The 23,590-nt window shown below is 35.1% G+C and overlaps 1 protein-coding gene across 1 annotated transcript in view; it reads right to left on the bottom strand.

The window, feature by feature from the left end:
- Positions 1 to 23,590, bottom strand: part of plxnb2b (plexin b2b) — a 202,569-nt gene that overhangs the window by 155,701 nt on the left and 23,278 nt on the right. The window contains 1 exon segment of the mRNA XM_058766494.1: positions 2,027 to 2,066. The gene's annotated coding sequence lies outside the window, so the exon portion shown is untranslated.

Genomic DNA, 23,590 nt, shown 5'->3' with positions numbered 1-23,590 from the left:
GGTCTCACTCATCTGCTGCTAGTGGTTTATTGATTGCAGACAGCGAGTCTCAAAGTCATTTATCACCAGCTCCTCAAGCCCCTGTATGTGTGTGTGAGGGAGATAACTCCTGCGATAGCGGCCATAGCATCCATTATTCCTCACAATGGGCTGTGCCTGGACTTGCCCGACAGCTTGACACACACACACACACACACACACACACACATGCTCGCTCCCCCCAACACAACGACAAACGGCCTCTTTCTGAAAATAATAAATAAATAACAGCACGTATTGTTTCCCAGGCTTGGCCGAACAGCGAGAGCGAAGCTGCTCCACTGCTGATAGCGAAGCAGAAGCCTGAAATACGGCCAGAACGCTGGAAAGTGCTGAGGCTGTGTGTGTGTTTGTGTGTGTGTGTGTGTGTTTACACGCTCAGGTTATAGTACATCATATTGAGCCAAGCTTGCAGAGACAAAGAAGGATTAAAGTTACAAAGGAAATATGTCAAAATGCTCTCAGTTTGCTTTCTTAATACACGTTCCTGGTCTTAATGTGAACGATTCATTGGTGCACATTATTCCAAAGAAGCTAGTTGTCTTCGTAACCTTTCATTACAATCTAACAGCTGGCTCCGCCTCTGAAATGACTTTCACTGGCATAATGTTAACGAATAACCAGAGATACACTACCATTCAAAAGGTTGGGGTCAGTAAGACTTGCTTTTTTAATTAACACTTTTATTCAACAAAGACACATTAAGCTGGTCAAAAGTGACATTAAAGTCATTTAAAATGTTACAATTTCCATTTTAAATAAACGTTCATTTAAACTTTCAATTCATCACAAAAATCTTGAAAAACCCATGGTTTCCTCAAAAATACAATGTTTTCAGCTGTCTTCAAGACTGATAATATTCAAACAATCACATGACACTGAAAACTGGAGTAATTGCTGCTGAAAATGTAGCTTTGCATCACAGGAATAAATTACATTTTTAAATATATCCAAATTGGAAACAGTTATTTTAAATTGTAATAATACTTCACATTATTACCATTTTTACTGTATTTTTTAATCAAATAAATGCAGCCTTAGTGAGCATAAAAGACTTTGTTCCAAAACATTTTTAAAAAATCTTACCAATCCCAAATTTTTGAATGGTAAGGTACAGTTTTAGCAAAAACACTTTCTATCTGGCTTAATTCTAGAATGTATTAGCCACTTTTTATAACCCAATTCCCAATATGTAAAATAAAGTCCCAAGACTCCCACCATACATTCCTCCCCCACCCCCCCACCCCCCATTTCACTTGGAAATTCAAGAAATAAAATGTGTTTAAATGCATGAAACGCCATTTGGAAGACATTCGATTTTGCTTGCGTGGCATATTACCAAGCAAATAAAAAAATTCAGTAATAAATCTTGAACTAAACCAAGCCACGCCCACACAAGATTTGATTGGTTCTTGGAGCTCAAGATTTTGACATTATTGGTTAAGATTTCCCAAAAGCATCGTAAGCCTAAGTTGATCATAGCTCCATTGGCTTCACTGGTTCTACAATGTACTCAAGCTTACGATGCTTTTGGAAAACGCAGCCCAGGTCATTTTTATTTAGTTTTTGTTTAGAGTAACCTGATAAATCATGCACAGTAAGACCCAAGGCATGAAGTATCTTATTAAGGAAGAAGCCTGATTTCAGTCACTTTAGAAAGGCAGTTTAGCATGCTGTCATCCTCCACTAGGCTGACTAATCAAACCCACAGCTCAGCACTGAGAGAGCCAGTAAGGATGATTAAACGAGAGGGGGGGAAACGATAAACATTTGAAGCGATCAGACACATTCTCGTTTTCATTCCAGCAGCTCTTTCCGCTGCAATCCAGAAGCCTGATGTGTGTCAGGATGAATAAAGGTCGTGCGGGAACCTAACCAAGTGCTGCATAGCCATTTCAACAAGAAACACCGGACGAGCCGCCAAGCCGTGGCTCATCTGCCAACAAGATGAAGAGCACATCTGAACTGAAAACAACCATTTTCCTACCTTACAGTCTGCTGCCCCAGAAGCTGATGAGTGGGAAAACCTAGAAAGAAAAAAAAAATTTCTTAATCAGTATTTGTCTTGCTTTCTGGTACAAATGTCTAAACATCAAGGTTTACTTGAGAAGCACAATTGCATAGGATATTAAGATTTAATTCAAGATACACTCTCTTAAAATTAGTTTAGTCTGTCTTACCCCAATGGCAAACTCATTTTAAGCATTAACTTGCTTGCAAAGATTGGAGAGTTCACCTGAAAATGGATTTCTGACATAATTTTTCAGTGCACTACCCCTTCAATATCTTCCACAATTTTGTTTCTCAAGTAAATTCATCTTGCCAAACACTGAGAGAAACCGAAGGCAAGAGAGAGATATGTGAAAACAGATAAATACAGGGTAAAACAAATCAAGAAAAAAGTTCTCTCACACCATATGCGCCATTGATTTCCTATTCTCTCGGAAACATTTAATGAGCTTAAGCGGAGAAGAAGAGATTGAGGGAGAGAGAGAGATAGACGAGGAAGAAAACAGATAAAGCCTCACAGAAATTTCCCTGAGAGAGCAAATCATTCAAGAAGACAAGAAGGTGCTTAGCAGAGGAACAGGTGTTGGATGTGACGATTCCTACACTGGAATCCGAGCCAAAACCAGCGGGAGTCCGTCAACAAGGAGCAAAGCTGGACCACATCTGTTTGTAAGTCATTCCCAGAGCGTCAACCCATCTCGCAACAATAGCTAGAGAATGAACAGAGCAAGAGGAATATGACTCTGTAAATATTTAGATGAGGGATTCGCTAAGAATGGATTGCACCTGCTAATAACAATAACATCTGCATTGTTTTTGCACCCGATTCAATAACAGGAATCGCACAAATCAGTTAACGGTATGATTTCTGCGATGCAGAAAACACAGATGGAATCACAGAATCCAGTCATAATAATGGACTTTACAGTATAACACGGAATCTCAGAGAATTTGCTAAATTTTGGATGGATAAATGAAAAAGTAGGTCAGTACACTTAAATCAAAATGCGATACGGATTAGTGTTTGTGAATATTTAGCTGCAAAAATACTATTTAAATAAGAATCCTGCATGTTCTGCGTGCCTCTGTGTGAATGAATGATACAGACACGCGGTTTCGATTACTACACACATACTGAAGTGTACAGGATGCTTGTGGTTCCACCTTTTCCAGGCCAGTTCTGAAAACATCTTCATTTAAATATGCATGACGAAGTGGTTAAACAGCATCTAGTTACACTAGATTAAACCAGCTAAACTTCTTAAACTAAACTTTGTAGTGAACTGACCCTTTGTCTCACTCAGTGTAAGCATGGTTTCAGATATCAATGTTTCCATGAAAAACAACAATGCAGACAATCATTACACGTCCGCTGATGCCCTAATCGAGGAGCCGCCAAGAGCTTGTTTTAGCAGTGAAAACGATTTAAAACGTTGAAGAGCCATTAGAGAGGCAGATTGTGAGTAATGTGAGATTCAAACATTCACCCAAACGCCGCCCCATTAGCTCCAGCAGTGCAACAGAAAGAAATCTGCGGTACATGCAGCCATTACGGTGTCCCCCAGGGCTCGGTATTGGACCCAGTGCTGGATTTCAGTGATGTGCAGTATTGCTTCATCCTTTCATTTGCAGCCCCAGTGGAACTGCAGCCATGTTGTGCTAAACGTTATCAATCAGCTAACAGCAGCCTGTTTAAAATCACTCAAGGTTCACATGGTATTAAAAGCTGCCAATGCAAATCCTAAACAAATATGGTTTCAACTTGTCCCTTATCTACAAGCGTCAAGCTGTCTAAAGTAGATCTCAAACAGGGGTGGGCAGTATGACCATAATTTTAGCATAGAAGTAATTATATACTATGTTAACAATATGCATCACAATACTCACTAGTTCAAAAGTTTGGGGCCAGCATGTTTTTTTTTTTTTGAAAGAAATTTATATTTTTATTCAGTAAAGATGCATTAAAATGATCAAAGTGACAGTAGATACATAATGTTACAAGATATTGATATTTCAAATTAATGCTGTTCTTTTAAACTTTCTATTTTTCAAATAATCCTGAAATATATATAGATATGTAAAAGTTCTCACAAAAATATTAAGTAGCACAACTGTTTCCAACATTGATAATAATACGAAATGTGTCTTCAGCAGCATATTAGAATGATTTCTGAAGGATCATGTAACACTGAAGACTGGAGTAATGATGCTTTGCATCACAGGAAAAAAAAAATAGGCTACATTGTAACAGAGTGAAATATCTGTCACAGTTTTGCTGTTGCAATTAAGAATTCATTATGTGGTAATACTACAAGACACTAGAGGGCGCTTGTTAGACTCACCTGGATTGTATATCAGGTGAGCAATTGCCTGAAGAAGTAGTTCAGTTTGGGTAGAGGGAACACATGTTTCTTGGTGGCTACTTTGAACTGTAGGTCTACAAAGTCCTAGTTGAGAAACCTTTGGTTTTAAGCTCAACATGCGAGTATAATGGAATATTGTCGTCTTCTGTTATTTATAATGTGGGAGGAATACTTATATTTGTTTTTGGTATTTTCTATTTTTTCAGAAGGACTTTTTTCTTTCTCCTCTTTCATTTCCTGATGTATTTTGGATACATGTCTGATTGAGACTGTGTTCAACTGAGTACTGTTTGGAGTGGAAAAGCTTTTGATTTGGATTCCTTTGGGGAGGCTGATTCAGCTAACGTTACCAGTCAGAGTTGTCAACTATAAAGCGAAGCAACATATTTAAACGGACTCAATGTTTTTCTTCGGAACGAGTAACTCATTTTTTTCCACATGATGGATCATCGTTTCTCAGATAAGAACTTTATGACTATTTCTTTGGTGTAAAATCAAGGACTAGGTTTCGAGACTTATTTTTTTATTTTCTTTATCGTATATAATTAAGAACATATTCTCATTGGGTGAATAAATGTGATAAGAAATACTGTTTGCTGAAGTTCATATTTGTGCTTTATTTGATTTTAGTGAAAAACCCTCATATGTGGCTAATCTGAAAACAAGAAAGAAAGAGAAGTTACAACATTATAAATATATTTAAATAGAAATCAGTCATTTAAAATCATAATATTTTGCATAATATTTGTTTTATCTGTATTTATGATCAAATAAATGCAGCTTTGGTGAACAAAAAAAATAAAATACAAAATCCTAATCAGTATTTCTTGTCTTCAGAGAACACATATTGAATTATTTAATGATTTTCTATTTAGCATATACCTCACTACATATTTATTAGATTTGTTTATTCAAATTGGATTAGAAAAATAAAAATTTAATTGTCTAAATTCTCCAAAAACCAGTTTTAACAAGTCAATTTATCTTCCAAGGATGATTAAATATTTTTCCTGAAATGACAAAAACACTGATTAAGAAAATGAGGTTGAGATTACACTGCAAAAATTGCATTTCTCACACAAATGTGAGAAATGATGCGAGGAAGATAAAGAGGAGTCTTTAATGATTTGATGAGGAGAATTATACAAAGGGGAAAAAAACATGATGCAGTCTCTAGGCAAACATCCGGATGGAGTGGAAATCCACAGGAGACTCCACACTAAAGAAAGTCGAGTGAGAGAGAAATTAGAAGGCGAGAGTACGAGCGAGAAAGGTGAGCAAAAGAGGAATCGAGCCTTACTACTCACTGGAGTGTTGAGTGAATTCGCGGATTCACAGTTTGGGGTCTGTGAATGCAAGCCTGTGAATAAAGGAAAAAAAGTGAACGAACGAGCCTGAAACGAGACAGGAACATGACCCGGAGAGACATCGCTTGCTTAAGCGAAAACAGTTTCTCCTCTCAATCCTGAATTAAGTTTCTTGAGCGTATATGTAGCTGAGAGCCGCTGCCCTCTGAGCGAATCCGAGAGGATTTCTGACGGCAAACTTGCGAGGGGGTAGCAAAGGGCATCCAAGAAAGCCAGCGTTTGAAGGGATATGAAAGCCTTGTGCCAAGTGACTTTTCCAGACACTATAATATACTGAAGCTTCATGTAAATGCATGATCCCTCAGCAGGGAAAACTCTCGCCCTGCAGCAAGAGTTTCCTGTAGTTTACCAGCCTACGCTCAACCCACCTGAATATTAACCTGCCGTTTTGATTCGCTTCACTCGCAGATCTCGTTCCTCCATCAAGATCCTTTCAAGCTGTAGATGTCAGGAGCTTTTGTTCGATGAAAACTTCTATTGGCCTGTCAGTAAATGCCGCTTTCACCAGAAATTATTGCAGGCTTAGCGTGAAAACGTGGAATCGTGCTTGTTCGATAGACACTTCAATGGTCCATGAAGGATAATTCAGGAGGGCTGCTGGGACACCTGCTAACACTATGGTGACACGAACAAACCAAAAATCAAAGTGTTCTTCACAGCTGGAGAGGGTATGAGGAGGAAACAGACCATTCAATGAAAAATTAATGAGAGAAACGCTCAACATGGTGGCTGTTTTGAACGAATGGAATACTAGCGTACTACTTACTGAATACTGTGTTTTGCACACTGTACACAGCTCATTTTTGTAAGTATTAAGTGAAATAGTAGACATGCATCAACAGTAGTGTGTTGTAGTCTCATGACTTCATATTTAGTGCAGTGGTATATTGCACATTTCTGCATACAGAAAATAATTCCATTTATAAAGCAATTTATTCATTAACGTACACACGCAAACATACATAATATAATATAATTTAGATACACAAATATAAATAATAAATGTATTATAAAAGTGTAGTCTGTTAGTGTGTATAATATATAATGCATAATGTATGTAGTAGTATTTATATATTTATTTCTTTATTTATTAATATTTGACAGTGGGCCTTGTGGTATTAAATATTTTGGCACTTTTTTTGCATACAGAAAACATGCATACTTTGCACATAATACGTCACTAAATATAGTATGATGTATGCCATTCTAAATGGTTTAATAGAAATATTATACTATTTTCTATAATATTTTATAGTAAAAAGTATAGTAAAATATACTAACTATGTAATATTAAAGCCATTCATAAATACATTTATTCATCAACTTAAACACATATGGCCTCATACATTCATGTTATAGCTGTTATGCTAATTTACTGTTAATGCTTTATAATAAAACGTAAAGTAAAATTATACTTACTATAGTATAGTAAAACCACAATGATGGTGATTATTATTATTATTATTATTATTATAATAATACATTCAGAAACATGTATACTTCTATATAATGCATGTTTATACATATATAATATTACATCTTTTATTTATATAGGCAAACATTAAATTAATAATAACAGCAGCAGTAGTGTATATTTATTTAACAATGTATAATGTTGTATCCATGTTTATGAATTTATTGTACTATTAATTGTATTATTTTATATAAACACACACAGGCCTACATAATGTACATTATTATTATTATTATTATTAATGCATGCAAAATAATAATAATAAGTGCATATTATATATAATTCATAACAATGAATGCATTTTATTTATTTTATTTTATTAAAACTTCTATTTGTAAAATCAGTGTACATATAAAGTAAATAAAGTTAAAATCTCCCCGGGGAATTGCTAAGACAGTCACCAACTTAGAAAATGACATAACAGCCTCTCAGTCAGCGTGACCACACAAACACGATCACTTGAGGCAAACAATCCTCCCAGCAGAGTCAACATATCGGCAGCCAGAGAGCTCAATACTGGTTTTGAGGGTTTCTACCACTCATTAGCACTGCGCTAGTGGTGGAACGTGAAGATAAGCATCGGATCGGTGGCCTGTGACATGCCGCTCCTTATCTGACGGACCCATCGAACATCTATCAATACAGGACCCAGAAAAAAAACGCAAGACCAACACCTGTTCAATCAGCCAACATTCAAACAGTACGCGACAACCTGATGACCTGCAGGACGGCTAGTTATACAGCCAATAAATACACAAAGCAAAGGATGAGATGACACACAGAGACCTCTGAAGGCCGTTCAATGTCCTGTGACCGAGGCATTACGCTCTGGAGAAGAAGCACACAACCTTTCTGCTGAGAAACGCAGGCCAGATGCATACTAGCATTCACGCTACGTCACAGAACGCTGTGAATCCACTATCTCAATGGATACCTTTTTATCAAACCCTCCATAAGAGCTGCTTCTAGCATGCTAAAGTTTAGTTTCAGCCCTGTATAAACACTTTTCTGTCAATTTGAACCACAAGACTTTGATTAGGGCAGGTGTGTGATTAGAGTTGGAACTAAGCTCTGCAGGAAACTAGCACTGCGGCCCAATTTACATAATATTTGCCCTAAAATAGTATACAATAATAGTTCAGAACAGTATACTACTCTATTTCTGCAGTATATAGTGTAGAATATGCTAACCCAGTTTATCAAAAATGAAATGAATGAGATTAGCTAAAATGTTAAGACTAACACTGCACTTCAACATGTATTTTTAATGTAGCCTACTAGCCTACATGTTAAGTATTACAATGGATTTTATGCTAATGAATTTAGCTCCTGCTAGCCTTGAATCGTTCACATGCAAACAGAAAATATGCGATAAGGCTGTTTAATGTTAGCATTCACAACCTAGCAGAAATAATACTACATGATAGGTTTGTTTAGTTAATTTTAATGTTAACATGCAAATGGAGACAAGGTCGTTTAATGAATGCTAACATTCACACGCAAATGGAAACAATAGGCCTATGTGATAAAATCACTTACTTAGCTGAGTCATTCCACAAACATTTTTAGATTTTTTCCCAAAAAATATAACTTTTCTGAACATCCCACAGCATTAATGACATATTTAACTTCCTGAAAAACATATTTTCCCACCTCAGGCATCAAATCCCTATTATTATTGGTCATTATTTTAAGATATGGGCACTATTTATCTTCAACCCCGTTATTGACACTATGGGAGCTCTCTGAATATGATCATAATATGTATTTGTAATGAAATCAACGTTTTCCTATTAATCAGATGTCCCTCACACTAATTCAGTATTTGCAAATATAAAAAAAAGTTACATAAAATCTCACACTTTTGCTATACTAAAGCCTGAAATGGAACTTTGTGACAGCAACCTCAGCGTTTTTGATCAAAGAAGTGGGTTAACTTCAGAATTTGAACTAAATCAGTATTCTTATGATTGCTCTGAACATTTCAGACTGAGTTCAACAAACATTAAATTACTTAGAGACAAATACAGCTTAGCATATAAATAGTTGTTTTTTACTCATTCACTAAGATTTTCTATAAACACACTATTTCATTATGTGACCAAGAAAGACAACAGATATAAATTACAATTGAACTGAGTTTTATTAACCCGACTGCAGGAAAAACGACAATAACATAGTATACATTAGAACATTACAAACTGACTGAATAGGTCATCAAAATAAAACACATAACTTGTGTGGCATTCAATATCTGGTGCACACCTCTTTCAAGATCTCCACATGGAGATGGTGCTGAAGCACACAGGCTCTGGTTTTCCACCAACATACAACACCCCTGTACCGTGCATCCGGAAAGTATTCACAGCGCTTCACTTTTTCTACATTTTGTTATGTTACAGCCTTATTCCAAAATGGATTAAATGCATTATTTTCCACAAAATTCTAAAAACAATACCCCATAATGACAATGTGAAAAGTTAGTTTGAAATCTTTGCTAATTTATTAAAAAAAAAAAAAAAAAGTATTCACAGCCTTTGCCATGCCACACAAAATTGAGCTCAGGTGCATTCTTTTTCCACTGATCATACTTGAGATGCTTCTACAACTTGATTGGAGTCCACCTGTAGTAAATTGAGTTGATTGGACATGATTTGGAAAGGCAAACACAGGTAACAGTGCATGTCAGAGCACAAAACAAGCCATGAAGTCCAAGGAGTTGTCTGTAGACCTCCGAGACAGGATTGTATCGAGGCACAGATCTGGGGAAGGGTACAGAAAAATTTCTGCAGCATTGAAGGTTCACAGAAGCATGTAGTCTCTGTTACCCTCAATAACAGAAGTTTGAAACAACCAGGACTCTTCCTAGAGCTGGCCTCCTGACCAAACTGAGCAATTGATGGAGAAGGGCCTTGGTTAGACTGGTGACCAAGAACCTGATCATCCTCCACCTCCATGATCATATATGGAGATAGGAGAAACCTACAGAAGGACAATCATCACTGCAACACTACACCGATCTGGGCTTTATAACAATGTGGCAAGACTCAATCCTCTCTTCAGTGAAGACACATGAAAACACACTTGGCATTTGCAAAAAAAAAAGCACCTAAAGAACCCTCAGACTATGAGAAGCAAGATTCTCTGGCCTCACTGATAAAAATGATTTTGTGGTGAAGTAAATGCTACAGAAAAACAAATGCAATTTCTACATTAAATAATTTAGTTCAGGCAAGAATTTAAAGAGAGTAAATTCAATATTAGTACTCAATTTAAGCTTGTAGAATTTAAAGTTTGAACTTATAAGTATATTTTACTTGGAATTGTTTGTTATTTTTACAAATATTGTTTAAGTAAATATCAACATCATGATCCCATTGTTCCCATCATGCACTTGGGCATGAATAATTAATAAGGTAATTTTTTTGTTGTTGCTGTTTTTGAGATGTATTTACACTGTTTTATGATTGCTTTTGTTGTTAGGTGAAGTAGCTTGCTGTTTTGTGACATCTGGAGTTCATTATTTACTCAAAATGACCCATTCATACTCAGACACCATTTACTGATTGTCACCGTCATTGTGTATCATGTGCACAATGTGTACTTGAGCATTGTAGGGTAAACTTAAAATAATTAAGTAGAAATTACTCATCAAACTCTACCTGGCCACATTAAATTTACTTATTTCCTTTACTAATTTTAGATAACTTAGTTAAGTAGATTTTACTTAATTCCTTATTTAAATTTTACTTAATTTTTCTTTTGCAAGTTTTTGCACAAATATTTTTTAAGTAAATTGAACAACTTATTTTTTTCAGTGCTGATAAACCTCAATTTCAATTTCAAGCTCATCAGCTGCAAACTACCATCCCAAAAGTAAAGTGTGCTGGTAGCAGCCTTGTGCTGTGGGGCTGTTTTTCAGCAACAGGGACTGAGGGCCTCGTCAGAGTAGAAAAAAAAGCTCAGTGCACCAAAATATTGAGATAGCCTTAATGATAATGACTCAGAATCTCAGACTGGGCAGAAGGTTTACCTTCCAACAGGACAATAACCCCAAGCACACAGCCAAGATAACAAAGGAGTGGCTACGGGACAACTCTGTGAATGTCCTTGAGTGGCCCAGCCAGAGCCCAGACTTGAACCTGATCTGAAAACCGACGCTCCCTATCCAACCTGATGGAGCTTGAGAGGTCTCGAAAAGGAAAATGGGAGAAACTGCCCAAAAATAGATGTGCCAAGCTTGTAGCATCATATTCAAAAAGACTTGAGGCTGTAATTGCTGCCAAAGGTGCTTCAGCAAAGTACACAGCAATACTTATGTACATGTGATTTTTTTATTTTTTTATAAATTTGCAAAAATTTCAAAAAAAAAAACTTCACGTTGTCATAGGTTGGTATTGTTTGTAGAATTTACTTAACACTGTGATGTGAAAATCTTGGCAGAACACGTTCTCACACAGACACACATATAGCTTTAACATGGACATTACTACATTCAACATATGCATGTGGTATAAGATTCTTGATCAAATATAATAATTCATTTAAATTACTAAATAACTTCAGAACCAAAGTGTTAAAAACACAACCCCGTTATGATCAAATAAGTAACGGGGTTGAGTGTGACGGGGTTGTGATTTTGCACTCAAAATGGCCCCTGCCCTAAATGTATTGAATAACAGGAAAGCACATGGTATGCATGAGATTAAGAAATCATGTATATTGTTAAAATAACAGATAATTTTCACAAGTAATAATTTATCTTTATTTGATGTAACGGGGTTGAGTCATTAAGCTTGACAATCACAATAAAAATAAGTTATAGTTATAAAAGAAGGTGGTAACTTGCCTATGTCTGCTCACAGGGTTGTTCAGAAGAGCTATATGATGTCACTTCCTGTTAATAATGTAACATAAGGATCAGTTCATTATTTTTACGGGGAGGAGAATGATTTGTGTAACGGGGTTGAGGGGTTACTGAGGAACGGAACTAAATAATATGATTTTAATGAATAATCATGAATTTACTTTTAAAACATTACCAGCAAAAAAGCAAACTAATAGATATATTTAGTTCTCATAATAGATATTTATGAGAATAGCAAAATATATGGACATTTTTCTAATTTTATTATTCATATCCCAAGTACACTTTCATAAAAGGCCATGAGAGCCATGACAAAATAGGTGGTGTCAACTGAAAAAACAAAAATGCATGTCATGTTTTTAAACCTTATTAAAGGAGGAGACATTTCAATTAATACAAAAAGATTTTAAAAATCGATTCTGGTGACCCAATAGAAAAAAAAAAAAGCTTAAAAAGGTCAGAGGGACTCAAATCGTACCGGTTTCGAGGAATGACTCCGCTAATGGCAGCGCTAAAAAGTAAAAAGAAAATCTGCAATAAGGTTGCTCTGGTAATGCTAACATTCACATGCAAACAGAATTAATATGTGATAAAGCCCTTTAGCTAATGCTAACACTTAAAAGTAAACATACAATTTGTAATAAAGTTGTTTCGATAATGCTAATATTCACATGCAAATGGAAATAATGTGATGTGTTCATTTACTGAATGCTAATATTCATATGCTAACGGAAACAATGCAGTAAGGTTGTTTAGTAAATGTTAACATTCACATGCAAATGCTAGCTAACTTTCAAATGCAAACAGAAAAAAAAATGTGATAAAGCCGTTTAGCTAATGCTAACACTTAAAAGTAAACATACAAGTTGTAATAAATTGATTTTGTTAACTTATGTTTGTATGCAAATGGAAAAATGTTCATTTAGTGAATGCTAATTCACATTCATATGGAAACATTCATAAAAAAGCTAACACTCAGATGTTTAGCTACTGCTAATGTTTAAAAGTAAACAATTTGTAATAAAATTGTTTCGTTAATGGTAATAAATCACATGCACATGGAAATAATACGTGACATGTTCATTTAGTGAATCGAGGTCATTTTCACATGCAAACTGAAACAATGTGTGATAAAGCCATTTAGCTAATGCCAGTGCTTAAATGTTTTTTTTTTTTCTTCTTCTTCTTTCTCGGTTATTTTAAGTGTATTTAAAAAGTGCACTTTTTCTTTTTGTAATTTTTTCACCACTCTCACTATTTATACTACAAAACATCACAGAATAGTGCACAAGTATCTGTTATCTGTTAGTTTGGTGAATGCTAGCATTACAGTGCAAACAGAAACGATGCAATAAGGTCATCAAGCTAATGTTAACGTACACGTGCAAACAAACAATATGCAATAAAGCCATGCTAATGCTTAAATGTAAACAAACAATCTGTAATAAGGTTGTTTCAGTAATGCTAACATTCACATGCAAATGGAAACAATGTAATAAGGTCATCTATCTAATGCTAATATTCACACGCAAACAGAAAAATGTGAAAATCATTTAGCTGATGATTAAATGTAAACAAACTATTTTTAATAAAGCTGTTTCAGTAGTGATAATGTTCATGTGCAACCGGAAACAATATGCAATTTGTTCATTTAGTGAATGCTAACATTCACCTTTAAATGGAAACAATGCAATAAGGTCGTCTAGCTACATGCAAACGGAAACAATATGCGATAAGGTCATTTGGCTAATGCTAATGTTCCAATGCAAATAGAGAGAAAATGTTCTGTGACACATTTTTCCCAATACTGATGTTCAGTCCTACAAACTCCAAAGTATGTATGTATTTTTAGTGCAAGTATGCAAATTGAGACGCCGCCGTTGATTAGCTAGTTCAGGTGTTTGATTAGTCAGATCTGAACTCTGCAGGAAGGTAGATCTCCAGGAGCACACTGCTCTACAGCATTGTTCAAAAATAGACCATGATTACCGCCAATGGTGAAGCAGACTTGCTGTAGGCTAGAGTTTGTCCGAAATAAACATCCGCTAGGAGGAATCTGCACAGGCCTGTCGCGTGAAAGCTGCCATTTCAAAACATCATGCATAACAAATGCATGCACACTTATGGCACAAATGACTCTGGGTTGCTTTGAATAAATCAGGCTATTGATTTATTGACATATGATTGTTTTAAAAGGATTGCAGCATGGCTGATGTATTAAAACCTGTAAATATCCATTATTCGTAATGGATCGCAAGCCATTCAGGTGAAAAGAAAGAGGCTGGGTGTTTACAGACACACTTAAACCCAAACATCCTGTACTTTTACGCCTCCTGGCAAGGAACACCTTCCACCCCTCACGGCGACAGAGTCTGGCCCCGAAAACTCACCCGGTTTCCTGCGAGAGCCCACAGCCGGCCAATAATGAGAGAGAGAAAGAGAGCATGTCAAGAAGTGGATTCTTTCTGCTGAGCGCCATCTGGAAAAGGCGAGCTAGATAAACAAGAACGCCGCTTGTATCCCCTCCTCACACACATCCACACGTACACACAGAGCCTTTTGGACTGTCAGGGATTCTGGCTTATCAATTTCCAGCCAGATACAAACCCAAAGATGAGAAAACGCACTATAGCAGGAGCGAGGAATAAACGAGAAATGCAGGTTTTCAGGTGACAATGGCCTGACCTAAAGTGATGATGGCTGGGCATTTTTTTTTTCCCCCTCAAAGGCCTTTTTGGATTTCTATATGGTCAAACTTCGCCACACAACACAGGTTAAATGGAAAATGAGATCCAACATACAGTCACAGACAAAAGAGGCTGTAAAAATGAGACCTCGATGGCACGGTGGAAATCAAGCAGCAGAAAGTATCACATTGAAGAAAAGGGTTCGTGTGAACCCTAAAATGCCTTCAGGTGTAAGTGTGAAGCAGACAGGAAGCCAAGCTGACATGTGACACCTTCAGAATGAACGAGAAACCACCTGAAACAGAAACATTTAAGGCCACTTAAACTCTACAATAGACCTATTCAGCTGGACCAACAGAAGTAAATGGCAATACATAAAAAGGGAATAAAAAATAAGTAAATAAATAAACAGAATATTTATTGTATAATTGTTTATAAGATGTTATTGTAATATTTGAAAAAAATATAAATAAATACATATTTATAGAATTTTGTTTAGCAAAATGTCTCTTTTTAACCAACTTGCCCAGAAATTATATGAAATATAATAAAAATAAATATTAAAAACACTAATTAAATAAATCTACTCTATAATAAAAATCAATCTATATTTGATGTTGGGAATTTACAACTACTGCTACTGCTTTAAAAAAACAATAAGAGAAAAAATAAGAAAAAATAAATCAATTAAATTAATAAAATAATAAAAATGATCCAATAAGAAATCAATAAGAAATAAAGAAATAATAAATAAATTTAAAAATAATAAAATGTATATAATAAAATTAAATAATACATTTGATGTCTAGAACTATAACTACTACTACCACAAAATAAATAAATAAAAAATTGAAGAAAAAATTAAAATAATTTGAAAAGAAAAAAAATAAGAAAAAAATTATACAAATTAAAAAAAAATTATAATAATTAAATGAATAAAAATAGATAGGCCAGTGCACTGGCTACTGAACTAAGGAGCTGATTGAGATAAACCATCAAATCATTGTATTCCCACTCATCTCTTTCTACACCTTTACAAACATGTCTAACAGTGTAAGAACACACACACACACACGACCACGTTCTCTAGCATCAGCTGACCTGCACTGTTCAAGCATTGAGGGGCTCAGGTGGCAGGTGAGATCTGGAGGCGTTTGACAAATAAAGGCGGTCAGATAACGGCAAGCCAGCATCTCCCAGAAGAGGACTGGACGGGGAGGAACCGGGCGGCTGTCCATTTGCATTGAATCACAGCTGAAGAGTTTGACCTGATTACTAACCTGCGTGTTCAGCCAGAGCTCTGAGACGCCGCAGAAGCTCTGATCAAAACCACGAGACAGCGGAGGCCAGCGACACTGAGCTGCAACTTTGTTTGGATCTCTTTAATTGAGAAGATCAGAAACGGATGATGATGTGGAATCACAGCGCTTGAGGACATGTCTGTTGTCTATGCATGGCGATTCCATCAATCTCAAAGCAAATAAAAACTAATTACAGCTTAACACACACAATGGCTGAATTCCAATTTGCACACATCTAAGTATGAAAAGTATGTATTTGCTGGTCAAATTCATATCTAATGTAAATAAAAATTGTAAATGAAACCAACAATTAAATAAATAAATAAATAAATAATAATAATAAATAAAAGACAGAAAAAAAAAATTAATGAAATAAAAATAATAAAAATAAATCTAAATAAAACAAAATAAAAGGTAAATAAATGATTTTTAGCTTCACAATGTTGCATTATTTTTTTTAGATAAATATTGCTGTTTATTACTGTACGCAGGTATAAATACAAATATTAATACACTTAAATAATACAATTAATTATTAATAATAATAATTCAAAATAAAATGCAAAAACAATAAAAAAACCACTAGCTTCACAATATTGTATTAAAAATTAGGAAAATATCACTCTTTATTACTGTATGCAGGTATGAATAAAAATAATACAATTAAACAATGCAATTACTAATTAATAAAAATAAAGCAAAATAAATCTTCACAGTGTTGCATTAAATCTGTAGGTAAATATCACTGTTTTCACTATTACTGTGCACAGGTATAAATAAAAAATAATGAAATATTATAATATCAATGAATAGCTTCCTTCTGTTTATTTAGAGGAAAATGTGAAATTTAGTTTGGAAAAAAAAAGCCATTTTACATTACAATTTTATGGTTTTACTTCTTGCATGTAACATAATAATAATGACATTTATTGGAAAATGTGGGAAAAAACTGTTTGGGAAAATGACTTTTACATTACATTTTACGGTTTTATTTCTTCCATGTAACAAAAAAAACAAAAACAAAAAACTTCTAAGCATTTTTCAGAGAAACTACTAAATATTCAGATGAATACCATTAAAAGAATGAAAAATATTAAGATTGAATTTAAGCCCTAGTAATTCTTGTCCAGAAAGCATGGAAATAGTATGCAATCTGGCCATGATTTGAGAAGCAACTAATCCTAATCTTGCATACTATAAAGTATGAATAGTTCACAAACTGGGATCGAGCCACACACACACACACACACACACACACCTAAACATAAAAGTGAACCTAAAAATGAAAATCACGTGGCGTTGATCTCAAGCATCTCATTTTTTTGGTATGTATTTTTGTTGTTGTTGTTGTTGTTGAGGAAAGGTCGTGTGGCGTCTGGTTTACACAACATCCTCTCACAGCGTGATATTACCAGAGAGATAAAGAGCCAGCATTCATTTTTAATGTCAGAAATGTAATGCATTATGAAGAGTCCAAACACACACACACACAGAAATGCAGAAACGCACACCTCATTAAGCCGTGCAGGAAACTACTCTGATATCCCTGAGCCTGTGTGAGATCTGCCGTGCCACGAGACTAATGCCACTAATCGTCTGTCCGGAAAGCTCACGGATACCCTCAGGTAATGGGGCAGCACCTCTAGAGACGGCGGTCCTGCTGGGGAAATCATCTGTGGAGGTCACGGTTACAATGAGAGCGATGCGACAAAACCAGACTGACTGCGTTATAATCAACGACAAACGGCAGGCTTGTGACGCACTTCATCACACCTTGATAGATGAATGTTTGGGAATCCTGCTGGAAACAATTATTATTAATCAAATGAACATTTGCTGAGTCCCGCCCCCTTGGTCACTGCTGCTAATTACAGAGCAAATCATAGGAATGAATTTCATCTATTATGACATATCCGTTTCATCCACAACACATCTTTTTTAATATTTATTTACAGGTTTGAAAAGAAAAAAGAAACCTATACAATTAAATAAACATAAATAAAAAATAATAAATATATAAATAATAAACCAGGGCCCGTATTCATGAAAAATCTTAGCGCTAAGAGTTGCTCCTAGTAACAAAATTCGAAGAAATGTGGGTGTTTCCCCTTAAAATTAAAGAAAAGATCCTAGTAAAGAAAAAAGTAATTCAAAAAGCATCTTAACCCTTAAAAGAGGTCTTAAGGTCCAAAATTGTTAGGAGTACAAGGACTTTTAAGGGGCTTAAGAGTTTCTTTAGCAGTGGAGAAAATGGACGAAACATGAAGAGGGAGAAGAAATGTGTTGCACACAATGCATGACAGTGAGTTAAGACGCTACACATTAGATCGTGCAGGGATCATGTTTGTGACCGATTTTATTAGAGACACACTAACATCTCCGACACCGCGCAGAAATGCCATAGCCCCAGAAATGGATGTTAATCACTACATTAACATATCTGGCAAATGGGAAAATGCAACTATGTAGCAGCGATGATTTGGGTCTGTTACAGCACTTTCAGAACTTTGTGTCGCTGTTAATTTCCTATAAAATACGTTAAGTATCATGAGAGAGAGAGAGAGAGAACGGTAAAACAGGAAAAATTACACCTGTAATTTCAAAGTGAAGGCTTATAATAAACCCTACTCTTAAAAGCGCCCTTTTATTTCCTTCTTGGACAACCAACCAATCACAGTCTTCAAAAGACTGTGTCACCGCTAGCAACGGAGTCAGCCCCGCCTCCTCACTAAGGTAAAAGTTTTTGTCTTTTCCTCGCTCAGAGTTGCTCTCAGATTGCTCCTGAATCACTTTTAAGCTAAGACTCCTAGTTAGAAATTTTCAAGCTAAGTTAGGAGCTCTCTGAGAGGATTCTTAGAATCTTTAAGAATACGGGCCCAGATCTATAAATAAGTAAAATAGGCCATAAAAATTAATAATGAAAATATAATTAATATAACAAGTGGAAATATAAAAATATATAAATAGATAGATAGATAGATAGATAGATAGATAGATAGATAGATAGATAGATAGATAGATAGATAGATAGATAGATAGATAGATAGATAGATAGATAGATAGATAGAAAAAAATTGGAAATACAAATAATGAAAATAGATTATATAAAAGTAGAAATATGAAAAATAAATAAATAAAATAGCAAATATAAATAAATAAAACACAATTAATAAAATCAAAATACAATACAAAATTTTGCCATATTTACAGATCATTTTAATAAAATTATTTAAAACAGTCCAAATACAAATATCCTCGCATTAGAAAAGACTGAAAAGTTCGTCTCATTGTGGATGGCAACGATTGCTAAGGTAGGATTGGTCAGTAACATTTTTAAGGCGGGGCAAAGCAAAGACTTAAACCCAATAGGTGTCACTAATGTCAAGTTCACACTGCACGATTGATTTTCACTCGTCGACAGCTTTTGCGAAATCACAGACAAATGCCCGAAATCGTAGGCGAGTGACAATCACGCAGTGTGAATTATTTAAGACGTGATCTGAGGGAATCGCCAATGCATTGCCGATGCCCGTGAAATATTTGGCATGCTAAATATCTGGAGCTAGATACAGGGTAGTGGGAAGTTCAGGGAGTGTATTTATTTATTTTTTTAATTAAAACAATTAGCCATGTACAAACAACGTGGCAATATCAGTACATTTTTGCATTAGAAAATAGAATATACAGAACAGGTGCATGAAGAAATATATTTAAAAAAAAAAACATTTTTAATCACTTTGAGGGCTTTTGTATAAGAAACAAGCCCATTATAAAATGCACAAAACATTGGTTTCACTTTCAAGTACTTAGATTTGTGTAAATAAAATTTTCCCAGCAGAAGTATGTTGTTATAAGTAAGTCATCTTTGTTATTGTGTGTTCGGGGAGGACTTATAGACCACAATATCAGTGTGATCTTGCGTTATTTCCTTATCACTTCTCGTGTGCGTTTGGCTGTGAAACGTAGTTTGCGAATCAGACAGAGTTGTCTGCAGTTCTTCCTATTGTAAAGTTATGCAGTGTACCCTCCTGTCGCAGATCCATCATGCAATGTGAACACAGCAATAACTGAATGCTACCCCAGATAGTCGTGCAGTGTGAAAACAACGGTGATCTGACGACTTTGAAAATCATGTGGCATAATGGCACAAAAATAACAGTTCATCTTGAACAGCCCTGAAATGTTCAGTTCTGAGGGTCATTTGCAAGACATTCATGTCAAAAATATGACCAAATTGAGCTTTTATGCATCACATATACAAATACATCCAAGTACCACAAACTACAAAAACAATCCTCTTAATCACTATTTTGTTTTTGTTTTCCAGTAAAAACCTTATTTAAAACATAAAAATGATCATGGTCTTAGATTTGAATCTAAAACACCACTTATTCTATGCAATTTCGCTTCTCAACTTAATCATCTACATATTTTTACTTTGAAAGCAAGACAAACAAATCTTCATTAAAAAGCATCTATTAAGGAGCACAACATCTGGAAAGCATCAGCTTCTATTTTAAGCATGATATATGCATAAAAAAATATATATCTGAAACAAAATAAACATCTGTTAAATGTCGCTCTAACATTCAACAGGGAACCATTCGAGGTGACAAGCCCGTTATAATAAACAAAGCTGTCTAAACCAGGGCTTTGTTAATTAAAACGAAAGTGCTCACGTCACAGACTCTGTGTTACATGCAACGGTGCTGCAGAAAAAAAAACGCAGCACTTTAATCCTGTTGACGGTATTATAAAAACATATAGAAATGTCAGGGCCTGTCGACATGGTTCAGCGCCCAGGCGTCTGGAAAAGTGATTCTTGTCCTGACTGAAATGATTTCTGCACAAGCTAAATACATTGTACTCGCGCTTTTCTTCAGAGGGATTTGGAAGTTTTAACTTGGTGGCAGGTGGCAGCGGCCGTCGCTGGCAGCCTGTCGAAATGTTGCCATGACTGATGGCATATAATCCCAGTACAGTGAACACGTTCCTCTGCGTCTGGAGACAAACAGGTAAAGATCTGCTCGCCTCAGAGCTGCTTCAGGATTTGCAGTGACATCAGAATGAGTTAAAGGCAAAGTGTGCCTTTTTTGAAAGGTAAACTATTAAAATACCATTTAAAATGTATAGAAACAACTACAAGTAAGCAGTTCTTGAGGTGTGTAAACACTGGGACGCCTTCAAAAACTTTGCTCTGACATACCCAATCACCTTAGTTGAGGGCGGAGCTATCTGTTTGTTCAACCAGTAGGAGATGTTTGGGAAAACTGTTTGGAAACAGTCATTATTTTTACAGTTGGCATAGAAATACACAATTCTCCTTTAATGATGGCGTAAAATTTAAATCTTTCAAGTCATTCAAGTCAAAGATCTGCTAAAATGAGCATTAAGTTTTTTGCAGCAGCAGCTGGTTTATAGGTTTAAAAATACAGTAAAACAGTAATTTTGTAAATCATAAAACTTAAAAGAACAGTTTTTATTTATATAATGACATTTTAAAATGTCATTTGTTTCTAATTTATTCTCATTCTGTGTGAAAAACACACGACTGCACAACTGTTTTCAACACTAATAATAATCAGAAATATTCTTGAGCAGCAAATCAGCGGATCATGTGACACTGAAGGCAGGAGAAATTGTGCTAAAAATTCAGCTTTGCATCACAGGAATAAATAATATTTTTAAATATATTACAGTATAAAGCAGTTATTTAAAACTGTAATAATATTTCAAAATATTGCTATTTTTAAGGTAGTTTGATCAATTAAATTTGGCAAGTAAAAGATACTTAAAAAAAAAAAATATTCAAACATTTTGACAGGTAGTCAAATGCTGGTTAAAAAGCATCTGGAAAGCATAAAAGTTATTTGTATAAAACTATTAGATTAGCAACTTTAAAAGTATGGATTGCACTCTTAAGGCCATTGCACACTTTTCGTATGGGTTTTTAGTTTTTACGTATTTGTCATCCTTTCCTATCAAAATGCTTGTTACGGGTGAGAAAACGCAGACATTTTTTTTTATGACGGACGAAAGTTTCAGAGGCAGTGTGTAAACGTGAGCGACACAACGTGAGGTCGTATTTATTTTTTAACGTGCGATAAATTCGGACGAAAATTTCGGACTCAGTGTCCAATGACCTTTAATCTTAAAAATGTCACATTGAAAACTGCTAAATGTTGTTCTAACAGCCAAAAGGGAATGTTTTATCAATGTATTGCTGATGTTTCAAGATGGTACATGTGCTGTAAAAGGTGCTGTTGAATTATAAACAAGAACTACCTGAAAATCCAGTGGAAAGTAAATATTTGTGAAAACCATTATGCAATTAAAGTACATTTTTAATGCATTGCAGTGCACCACTAGTGGCACCAAACGGAATTGCAATTAATTTTTTGGACGGTACGATGCTGCTGCTAGCAAAAATCGCATACTTCACCCTCAAACTGTGCTCTTTATATCACAACCCTTCACCTGTTTTAAATGACTTTATATTTAAATGCATTTTTCCCTCCTGAGATCTTCATTTTAGCACAAAGGCCATTATACCATCCGTTTTGTAATTTCTGCAGCTGCGTCTAACAGCCGGCCATAATTAACTTGAGCGTCCAACTACTTAATTCTCCGAATGAATCAGCGTTTGATCATTATGCCCCTACAGAACACATTCAATCCACAGATGCCTAATAATGACTCAGCTTTCTACAGAAATAACATTTATAATGCAAACACAAGAGCTTCCTCTCTGCTTTCCCATGGTTTGCAGTGGTTTAAGGTTAGCCTAAAACCTGGCCAAAAATCCACCTAAAGGAGTCGAGCCACAGAAAACAAGATCAATTATTTTTTTCTCTTTTGAAGGAAAAGAGATGAATGTTCCACACAGACATATTCTCACATTCAACACTGCAATTGTGGAAGTTGCAAAACCACAAAGTTCCACATATACAGACTTGAAAAGGATGGAGAAGCATGAAAACATGAAAGGAGATCTGAAATGCAAAGGAACAAATCAGGAACACTGCAATTTGAGACAAGATAGCAACATGACGGAAACATGCCATCAAACAAAAGCCAATTGCATTTCTGAATGGCACACTGTAATTCCCAATATGATGACTGTAGGAAGTTAATATTTTTATATCTTTGCGTTTAAAATTTCAGAATTTAAAAAAGAAATATGAAAAATATGAATGCTTAATTATTCTATCAACTTTCTTGTTAATTATTCTTATTTCAAGAACAATTTTTATTTCGTAAAAATGCATACAAAACCTTAAAAATATGCATATTCAGATTTTTTTCCCCATTTTAAATTTTTTTTTTTAAATGTAAATTTTATTTACATTTATTTTATTGATTGATCTGACTTGCCTTACATAATGCATTCATTATTTTATTTGTTTTTGTCAATTAGTAGCTTTCTAAAAACAAAAATGCAATACTCTCAGTTCCGATTAGCATATAGTTAAAACTTTTTCA

Source organism: Onychostoma macrolepis, chromosome 25 (genome assembly GCF_012432095.1).
Source record: "Onychostoma macrolepis isolate SWU-2019 chromosome 25, ASM1243209v1, whole genome shotgun sequence".
Taxonomy (NCBI): Eukaryota; Metazoa; Chordata; class Actinopteri; order Cypriniformes; family Cyprinidae; genus Onychostoma; species Onychostoma macrolepis.
The sequence above is the reverse complement of the archived record's forward strand: the minus strand, read 5'-3'. Positions and strand labels throughout refer to the sequence as shown.